We start from the raw sequence: 10507 nt of genomic DNA, 5'->3' as shown, positions 1-10507 counted from the left end.
TTCTCAGAACTTGTCAATTCAACAATCAACACATCAAATATACCTTGTTTATCTCAGATGGTTTTTCATACATATTTGATAGTTCCTTTAACAGATCGGACATGATTTTCTCCTAGACAATGTTAAACACCATATTTCTCAACAAAGTCAACCGAATCAGCCCTAGAGTCTGCCGATCCTTGAGCTTTCACTTCTTCTTCATTATGGACTCTGGCTTTACCCTGGTCAAGGGTTTGTGAAGATCATTCTTGTATAGATAGTATTCGATCTGCATCTTCCAAAAACTAAAATCGGATCCATTAAACTTCTTGATTCCAAGCTTCAATCCTTCCATCTTCAGTGACTGTGATAAATCTCCCAAGCTTTGATACCAGTTGTTAGGATCAATTTGCATACACACACACTAAATCTATCAAGAGGATGAAGAAAACTAGAGAGAAAGTTCTTAAGAAGAGAGAGAGATAAGTGGATGGGCTATTTACATTAATGACTCAGAGTATTTACAGTTACACAGAGAAATTAGAATAAAAAGGCCTAAAATTTAGGTCGGGGCTCTGACCCCCACACCCCCTAGAAACCTTACCACGGAAGTTGAACTGCATGAACATTAACATATAACAGTATGTCACATATTAATCAGGCTCCATAACCTATGATTATTTACATACAAAAAGAGAGTTTTCAACAACCATGTGAGAGAAAAGTGCATATATTTTTGCACTACTATTTAGTTCTAGCAATCAACTTCAAATTATGATTTCTAATTCTTTTCTTGTGTGTTTGAGTTAATTTTTGAATAACTTGGTCCTGAATCTATGATTCAAAACTAGAATAAATGTATTTAAAGTCTCGTAGCTCCATATTTTCATCCATGAATAATAATTGTATTTTAGTGATTTTGCTTCTTTTCTTCTCTTATTTTTGGTGCTTTCTTTTATCTATTGTTGTTTGTTGCTTATCACTTCTTTAATGGTCATTTTGGAGATCAAAATATGCTTTTTTATTATAAGGGAGCTTTAGTTTCATGATTTTACTCCACACTGAAGGGATTTTCCACATAAATCTCAATGTCTCGTAGGTTGATTTTATTTTTGTCTTGTCGTATTTGTTTTGGTTAAATTGTCGTATTTGTTTTGGTTAAAATACTTACTTCCGCTATTACCTTGTCATGAACTTTATTAGTTCTTTGTTTTTCCCAACAATCTCTTCTTTAGTTGTGACATTAAAAGAGAGCCTACGGAATGGAAAGTAGAACTCCAAGAGCTGAGGTCTACAGATTGGTCATGCCTGCAATGGTATAATATCACGTTTGGCAAGAAATCAGAGAATTTTCCAGAATAAGCAGCAGAAGAACTCCCAGATTATCAGACAAATAATTCCAGAGATCCACAACAAAGTCTTGAGGGGTCAACATGCAAGACGATTGAAGTACTGTAATTGCTATCTTAACTAGTAGTACAGTAGCTTAGTGCGTATAAATGTTGGTTGCCCTGCTGCTCTTTGGTGTTATTTTAGGATGGCAATGGGGACATATTGTCTAAGTGGCATCCTTTCATCTGAGTTAGAATTCTCTTTGGTAATGAATTTTAGTTCGTTTTCAAAAAAATTGATAATAACTTTATTTTTAATTACAAAGGCTAAAAAATGACTATCAATAAAGTTTAGTATTTTACTCGTCTTTCGATGATAAAATGCTTATGAGCTAAAATTCAAAGAATTTGTCAAAGAAAAAAAGTAGCGCCGCCAAAAAAAAAATTAAAAATTCGTATGTTCATTTAGCATATCTTAATTTCAATTATTTGAAGATGCACTCTCGAGTAAGCACCAATCTCTCTTCGATAGAGTTCAAACACATGACATGTATTTATCCCGTACATCATATTTGTTGCCCTCCTTAACATTTAACTAAAGCCCAGGGCGCTACATAACAAAGTTGTTACGTGCTTTAGAATTAGCACAATTTAAAAAATTCAGGGACCAAATCGCAAAAAAAAATAAAAAAAATCCGTATGTTAATTTAGCATGTCTTAGTTTCAATGTTATGAAGATGCACTATCTTGTAAGCAGTAATCCCTCTGCTATAGAGTTTAAACTCATGACATGCATTTACCCTATACATCATATATGTTGCCCTAAATATTTAACCAAATCACAAGGCGCTACATAACTATGTTGTTATGTGCTTTATAGAATTTGCACTATTTAGAAAGTTCAAAGCCTAAATAAAAAAACAAAGAGATGGGGGAGGAGGGATTAGGGAATACTTAAAGCCAAGAAACAAGTCTATTCTTTCTCAAATTGACAATAATATTTCCCAATTCATTTATCTACAAAGTATCCAGGTTGATGCACGAACAAGTAGAAAACACTTGTGTACATCCATCTAATTAGGGAAACACTTTTACCACCTTGAAGAAGCTAGCAAAGGATCTATAATCACCATAAATCATCAGCAGAGTAACAGTCTGGTTGATCACCTGAAGCATAATGATTATAACCTACATTCCCACTTGTACCGCTGCCACCCCTTCCACTATAGTTACTATAGTTTCTATGTTGGTAAGTACCAGATTGATCATAGTATTGACTGCGGCCATTCAAGTAAGACCCTCCTCTGCCATATCCTCCTCGACCATTGGAGTATCCACGACAGTCAGTCACACTTCCACCACGGTTACCCCTGTAATTCTAATTCTGGTAAGACCTTCGGGGAACAAATTATTGCTCAATAAACTCTGTATTTCTCATATTATCAATGTCTTCAGCCTCAGATACAACTTCTTCTAGTTCAGCATGTTGTTGAGACACCACGTTATCTTGTTCCCCCTGGAAAGAGCATAAAAGGAAGAACAGAATGTCATATATAGTGTATGCAAACACTAAACTATAGAAAACTCTCATAGAAAGGACAAGAATACCTACTGCAGTTCCACATTGCTAACATGAAATTCACTAGTTTTAATTGTTTGAGAATTTAGCTTAATGTGAATTTAGCCTATGCTTAGCTGGTGTTTCTAGTTCATCGATGAGGATGTTGTGTTGTTTTAAGATCTTAATTGATGTGTTTAATGCTTTAGGATTCTTAATTAATGAATTATGATGATATATGAAGGATATACAAGTATCAAATCAAGTGGAAATAACTCAAGAAGGCTCGGAATAGCTCAATGAAAGCACAGGACACAAGCTAGATGTAATTTTGACACCTGTAATGTATTCAGCATGTGTGGAGTGTAGGAGAGTCCAATAGATGAGTCAAAAACATCACTAGATTCAGAAGAGGTCCATATTTTCAACCCATAGGCGTGTGTAGCCTATAATGGGGTTTAAGTAGGCTCCATGATGTATTAAAATTGCAACTAGCTACTAGAATTTGATAGATTTTTTAACAATTGTGAATTAGCATGTCAGTGCAACGCGGGGAGCACCAAAATTGAGAAGATTTCGCCCAACTGAATGAAAAAAGAGTGTAAACCTAATCCAACTTGGTTTATAGCTTTTCTACTATAAATATAACGTCCTAAAAACATTTTAAAGATCTTGGGACCTCTTGAAACCCTAGATCAACTTGGAACATCATTGGAGGATACCACAACTTCTTTTTAGATTTTATCATTCTTTAATTTAGTGTTTTTTTATGGTCTGTATCATCATTCCAAGGGATTGGATAATGAATATTTTCATTAAAGGCTAAAACCCTCTTTCCGGGGTTGAGGCCAAGAATATGAATACTTTTTAATATTCTTTATTGTAGTTTAATTTTAGATTATCATTTGGGTTGATCTTAATTTCTTAAGCCTACTATTTTAATGATTAGCTACCATTAGAATAAATCTATATTTCTATGTGAATCCGGGAGGAGAATCATAGGATAGAATGAAAAAATTAAGGAACAAGGTTCTTACTCTTTTATGAAAAATTAGCATCTAGGACAGGGATATACCAAGAAGCCATGTTTGGTTCAATTGCAAGAAGATAACTTTTTGAATCTAGAAGAATTGTTGTATCTCAGCAAGAATTGTTGTTGCAATGTTCAATAGATAAAAGATTTAAAGTCGGGAGACTAAAATCAAAGCATAAACCTTGTGAATCAACAATTCGATAATCAATTAGACTGCGATAGGAATAGATATTTGTAAGATTGTTCAAAATGCATCAACCCTGGGCTTTACTCCATTGATTGTCTAAGACTTTATTTTATGCATTAGTTTAGATTAGTTTTAATTTACAAAATTACAACTTTTTTTGCTACTGTCCTCAATTGGTTAAACTAATAGTAGATACGCGGTGAACGCAAGTCCCTGAGAGATCGATACTTGGACTTCCTTGAAGCCACTATATTACTTGATAAGACCACGTACACTTGGGTGTGCTCTTGGGCGCTGTCTAGTTTTTGGCACTGTTACCAGGGACTTGGTATTAGGCAACTATCTTATTTTTAGTTTTTCTATATTGAGTCATAAATAGTTTTTGTTTAGTTTCTTTTTATTTTCTTTTATGTGTATTTTTCTCACACTCTTCTTGAGATGTCAGCTTGGGATAGATGGTTTTCAAGTGATGGAAATTTTTGTGTTTTTTGTGGAGGACACCACCTTGTGCCTTATTGTCCAAATTTTTATAAAAGTGCATGGACAGAACCTTCACGATATGATGCGGATATTTAGAGGAAGTTTGAGTACACGAAAATAGATATTATGGAAATTATGATGGAGCCACTGCCACCATTTCTACCGTGGTTAAGCAAGGAAATATATTGGGAGGATATTAGCCAATGTGTGGAGCAAACACAAGAATCGCAACCACTCGATTGTCATCTTAATGTTGTGACCGAAATTGAGAAAGTGAAAAAAAGTGAGTGTGTAGTAGATAGTGTAAATTTTAAAGTAGGATTGGTTGGGCCTCACTCGAAGCATTTTTCTACATTATGTTTAGATGATATCTTGTCGGTGGAATCATCTAAAATAGTGGAAGAGTGTGATGATGAGGAACAAGAATCCTATATTCTTGATTTTACATCGGATAATCAACATAAAAACACACCTCACTTGAAGGACGAGTGGTTTATCATGCATCATCCATTACTCGGTTCATTAATATTTATACCACCTCCCTATGATAGAGGTAAAAAAATGGATGCAAAGTCGGGGGTGAAATTCATATCCTCGAGATGGAGGAAAAAGTTGATTGGGTCGTGCTGCGACACTAAATCAGACGCTTCTTGGGAGGAAACCCAAGCTAAGGTATGTTTTATTTTTAGTTTTTTGTTTTTTCCATTTCATGTAGTTTTTGTTTTTCATTGAGTCACAGGTTAATGGGAAGTCTGAGTACCATAAACTTAAGCTTGAAGCATAGCAAAGATTGAGTGCAGGGTCCCATGGATCTCTTTTATGTGTGAAGATGCTACTAGCTAGGCCTAGAGGCCTCAGGGAGTATTTCTATCTTTTTACTTTTAAATTCACTTTGGGGATAAAGTAGATTTTTAAGTGTGGGGTGTGAAAATTTCTAATTTTTGGCTCAATTTAAAAAATTTTAGGTTAGAAATAAGTGAGATATTCTTGTTGGTGCTATTTTTTATTACATGATGCAAGTGGGTTTGTTGATAAAAGCATGTTGATTGACTGAATTGCTATTTTTGAGACTCTTAGGCTCATGTTTGTGACTCTAGTATTTGTTGGCTTAATTTTGAATTCATGCTATTGTTTGGTTGGGAGTCTATGATGATCCTATTGAGTTGAGCATGTGCCATGTGTGTGTAAGGTTATTTTTATATTCCTTACTGCATGTGATGTCTAGAACTTGCCTGGTGTATGTGTAAAGAGAAATAAAGAGTGTGGGTTTAGGAGATGATATAGGCATTTCTTTGATAGCCTTATTTTATACCTTCTTTTTACCTACCCTTGTGTATTATCCTAGTTAAACCCCATTGAGCCTTTAGCCTTTTCTTTGGTAGCCTCATATGTAGCCTAATCCCTTCTTTGATAGACCATAATTTTATCAAAAAGGCTTCTAAGTGCTTTAATTGAAAAAAAATGAATTTGAGAAGGGAGTTTGAGAAATTAAAGATGAAAAAGGTGAAATTGATGCCCCAAGGTAACAGTTTTGGTGTATAATTGATGTGTGGTGGATGTTTGTGATGTAATTTATGCTAAAAATATTTCCATGATTGTGATGTGTCCACCAAGTATTTGTGAAAATGTTTAAAAGAGATGGGGCAAAAAAAAGAGGTGGGTAGACAAAAGTTGTGTAATTTGGTTGTTAGAGATTGGTTTTAAATGTATAATGTTGTGTATTAAAGGGCTTAGAGAGGTTAGTCACTATTCTTGGCAAAAATAGCTCCTACCCGTCCCTTAGCCTACAATTCAACTCAGAAAAGTCCTAATTGATCCTAAGTTCATCATTCCAATATTAGTGGAGCATTACACTAAGGGCAAGCCTATGGTTCATTATGTGTAACTTGTGAATTCTTTGTGAGAGTAGCGTAATTTGATTCTTGATTCAATTTGACAGCTGATGAAACTTCAAGGCATATTCCTTGACAAATATGTTTCCCTGCTTATGATTTGCAAACTCCTCTATTTTTACTTCCCTCAGCTCTTGAGGAAAGAAGAGATCCAGAAAAGCATTAGAAAAGGCCTTCCATAAGGACAACTCTTCAATATCACCTCTATCCTTATCCCACTCCTTGTACCATTGGTACGCAACGTCCTTGAGCTGATAAGTTTTAAAGTTCACCCCATCCACATTCGTGGCCTACATCACCCTGAAGATTTTCTCCATTTCATCCAAGAAATCTTAAGGATCTTCCTCCACCTTTACTCCAGTAAAAGTAAGAGAATTTATCTTCATAAACTTGCCAACCCTTGTGGCCTTAGTAAATAAAACACCAGATTTATCCTGGTCAGCCTGAGATGTAAATAACTAAGTAATAACATGAATTGATTGGCAAAATTCTGCATTAGTCACCTCACCTTGATGAATACTAGTAGCAACCGGGGTAACTCCAAAACAATTAGGGATAGGACCCTACAACCGAGTGCAAACTCCAGATGTAGGGCGTACCTCATCAACTTTATCCCCGAATGGGATAGAAGAATTTTTTTGTGTTCCAGATCATTGAGGTATGATTTGAAAAGTGAACAAACAAGGATTAGAGAAAATTCCAGGACTTAGACTCTAATCTTGAAAATTTGATACCAAGAAAGTGAAACATTCCTAAATGCCTTATAGCCTCTCTCTATTGAGTGTGGCGCGCTACACACCCCTAAAACAAACTCTACTATACATGGATTTGTGGACTCCTAGTTGACCATGAACCTAAATCTATTATAACAACTTGACACGACCCAAACTAGGGCCTTGGCGTAATGGGCATCCCAAGTCCAACCAGGACCGGGGACTGCCCCCGTTACCCAACCCAACCAGCCTACACATATCCGGAGTCGACTAAATTCCGAACATATAACAAGATACTATTAATTGCATAATCTAAGAAAATAGCATAGGTCTATATCTGTGACCACCCAAATGAGTCCAACCATCCAATACCCAACCGATAACCAATACCAACCAAACTATAATCCAAACCAAACCATAACTATATGAGTTCGATAATAATTATATATAATCCCAAAATAAAAGAGGATGAAACAATGAGAAATTTATTCCTGTGATATCAGGCCCAATACCAATGCCAATACCAAGTCTGACAACAATACCGATCCCACCCATACCAATCCATGTAGTTCCACAAAAGACTTTAGTAAGAAAACATAAAAATTCAATTGGGATAAGCCCCCAATCATAGACAAAATCAATATCCATAAACAAATCAAAGTATGAAATGACATCCATGAATGGAGCCTTCTGGAAAGATGGAAGCTCACCACTTTAATCAGTAGCTGATCTGAAAGTCCGATCCCTAAGAAGGAGGAGTACAATGACTGGTTCTTGCATTGAGTGGGGATACAGCCACCCGAAAATGGGTTAGCAGGTAAACGCTAGCATGAACTCAGGATAAGGATAAAATAATATCATTTAACAAAACCAAGTAAACCATCCATATGCATACAAACCATACACTTACATAACCGTGTCGGGAAGGAGAACTGGGTTTACATGCATTTAAAACTATTAACCTGGGTATGTGTTGCTTAACTATCCTTAACCACCCACGGGTTATATAGATCCAGTGTAACCCCCTAAACAGGTCTCGATGTGTGTAGCCACATGAATCGGAGATACCATAAGAGTAAGTAATTTCCAAATACCCTACACCCTCCATGATACATATGTAGAATGTGCTTAGAGGATTTCTGTGTACCTCGTAGTATCATATAAGGTCACCATGATCTACCTTTTATGTCGGCAAACATGATTTTCTAGTATTCATTCGTTGGACTCCAACCTTCATGGTTGGCTATCACACCCCGCCTTTATTTCCCAATTAAAACCATTTTAAACCAACTAAACCATTGTTATTAATCGAGGCAATACATAGTGGTATCGTCATACCGACTATAACTTACAAGTATAGTCCCAAGTCAAACCCTCTTGAGATCAAGGAATTCTCATGTACCCATAGATCACATTATTCAATTATCTTGGGGGAATCCCATGTACCACACAAGTGTTCCATTATTATGATTACTTGGGGGATTCCATTGTACCCCACAAGAATGATTGTTAAACCCAAAATCACTTCATTGTGAACATTCCAAACCATTTAACCTTTTAGGGTTCCATTACCAAGTTTAAACTATGCATTAGTTCCATTAATAATCCAACAATATTGTGAAAATATTATTATAGGCATTTTATCAAACACAATGGGGGCATAGTATTTCCAAAACCAAAGCCAATTACCAAATACCCATTCCCACGCAACAAATTATCCAAAACCACCATTAAAGCATACAAAGGCATAATTAAAACATGAAAAAAAACATAATCAAGCATTTATAACCAAAACCTCCAAATTATATTTGAAAATCCAAAACCATACAATAATCAAACCATGAAAACATTGTATAAAACCATTCCTTTAGTTGGCACTAACAATGAGAGAAGAGAACATGCCTTAGAGAGTGTTTTCTAAGTGTTAAAGAATAGAATAATAGGCAAATAACCTCTCAAATGTGTTAAAAGTCATGTGGACATATTAGGTTAAGAGGATAAATGTCCAAATTGCCCTCACTTAAACTGCACCAAAATCCCATCAGAGGGATAGACTATCCATACTAGTCGTACCCTCCAATACGAGTGGTACCCACCACTCGTACCCAAGTCTATCTCCTTTGGACCCAACACTGTCCAAGGTATGGCTATTCCCAAACGATGTCATATCCATGCATACAACTAGTATCCATGATTCGTACCCCTTGAAGAATAGAAACTAAAGAGGATTGAACACTGGCCACCATACGAGTCCATGGTACGTCTAGTACCATCGCTTACGGCTCATGGGGAGCCACTCAACTCAGATCTAATTTAGTCTACCAATTTTAAAGTTAAGTGAAGGAAAGGCCCAAACCAAACGACCCATACCTATCTATACGACTCGTACCAAACAAATAGCACCTATTCCAGAAACCAAATTCAACCCACTAACCAACACTAGTCAGCATATGACTAACATATACCACTCGTATTCCAAGGTACAAGTCATTTCCCCTAGTTGTATCCTGTCTATAAACTAGAAATACAGGATATTTTCTAAGGCCAAAAACCTAGGGTGTTTCATTGAAGGTCTTATATAGACCTTAAAATGCTCATTAAGTTTAACTAGTACATGCTGCCTATTTTATATATGTCCATGAATAGCTGATAACTAAGTTAATCAATATATGCTATCATTTTACATGTGTTCATAAGTATGATTTATTTTATATGGATTTTTTTCTATCACCTTTTGCCTTGAAAATATATTTTATCTCCTTATGCTTTGTTGATTTTTGTGCTTTTGTTTTTTTATTTCATAAAGTTCTTTATTGTTTGTCTTCTAGTACTATGGTTTTGAGTGGATTCTTTGTAGAGTACTGTAGAGCCATTTAAAATTACGGTATTATTGAAATAATGATTTTTATGTTCAGGAAGAATTGATACACCGATATGAAAAGATTATTACTTTGTCGTCCATTTTTGTGAGTGTTTTTATTTCAACAAAGAGATATATATAGTGTCATTTAGATCAACCACCCTTTCCTATTAGCCCAATACTATGGTGTATATGTAAGATTTTTTAGGTCTTATTTGTCAGGATCAATTTACGTGCACACATACTAAATCTATGGAGAGGATAAAGAAAACTATAGAGAAAGTTCTTGAGGAGAAAGAGAGATAAGTAAGAATGAATTACGTGGTAACCCCCGTGAATAAACTCTACGGAGGACGGGATATTTATATTAATGACTCAGAGTATTTATAGTTACATAGAGAAATAAGAACAAAAGGTACAGCCTAAAATTTGGGTCGGGGCTCCGCCCCACACACCCCTCCGACAACCTCACCG

Source organism: Capsicum annuum, chromosome 1, assembly GCF_002878395.1.
Source record: "Capsicum annuum cultivar UCD-10X-F1 chromosome 1, UCD10Xv1.1, whole genome shotgun sequence".
Lineage (NCBI taxonomy): Eukaryota > Viridiplantae > Streptophyta > Magnoliopsida > Solanales > Solanaceae > Capsicum > Capsicum annuum.
The sequence above is the reverse complement of the archived record's forward strand: the minus strand, read 5'-3'. Positions refer to the sequence as shown.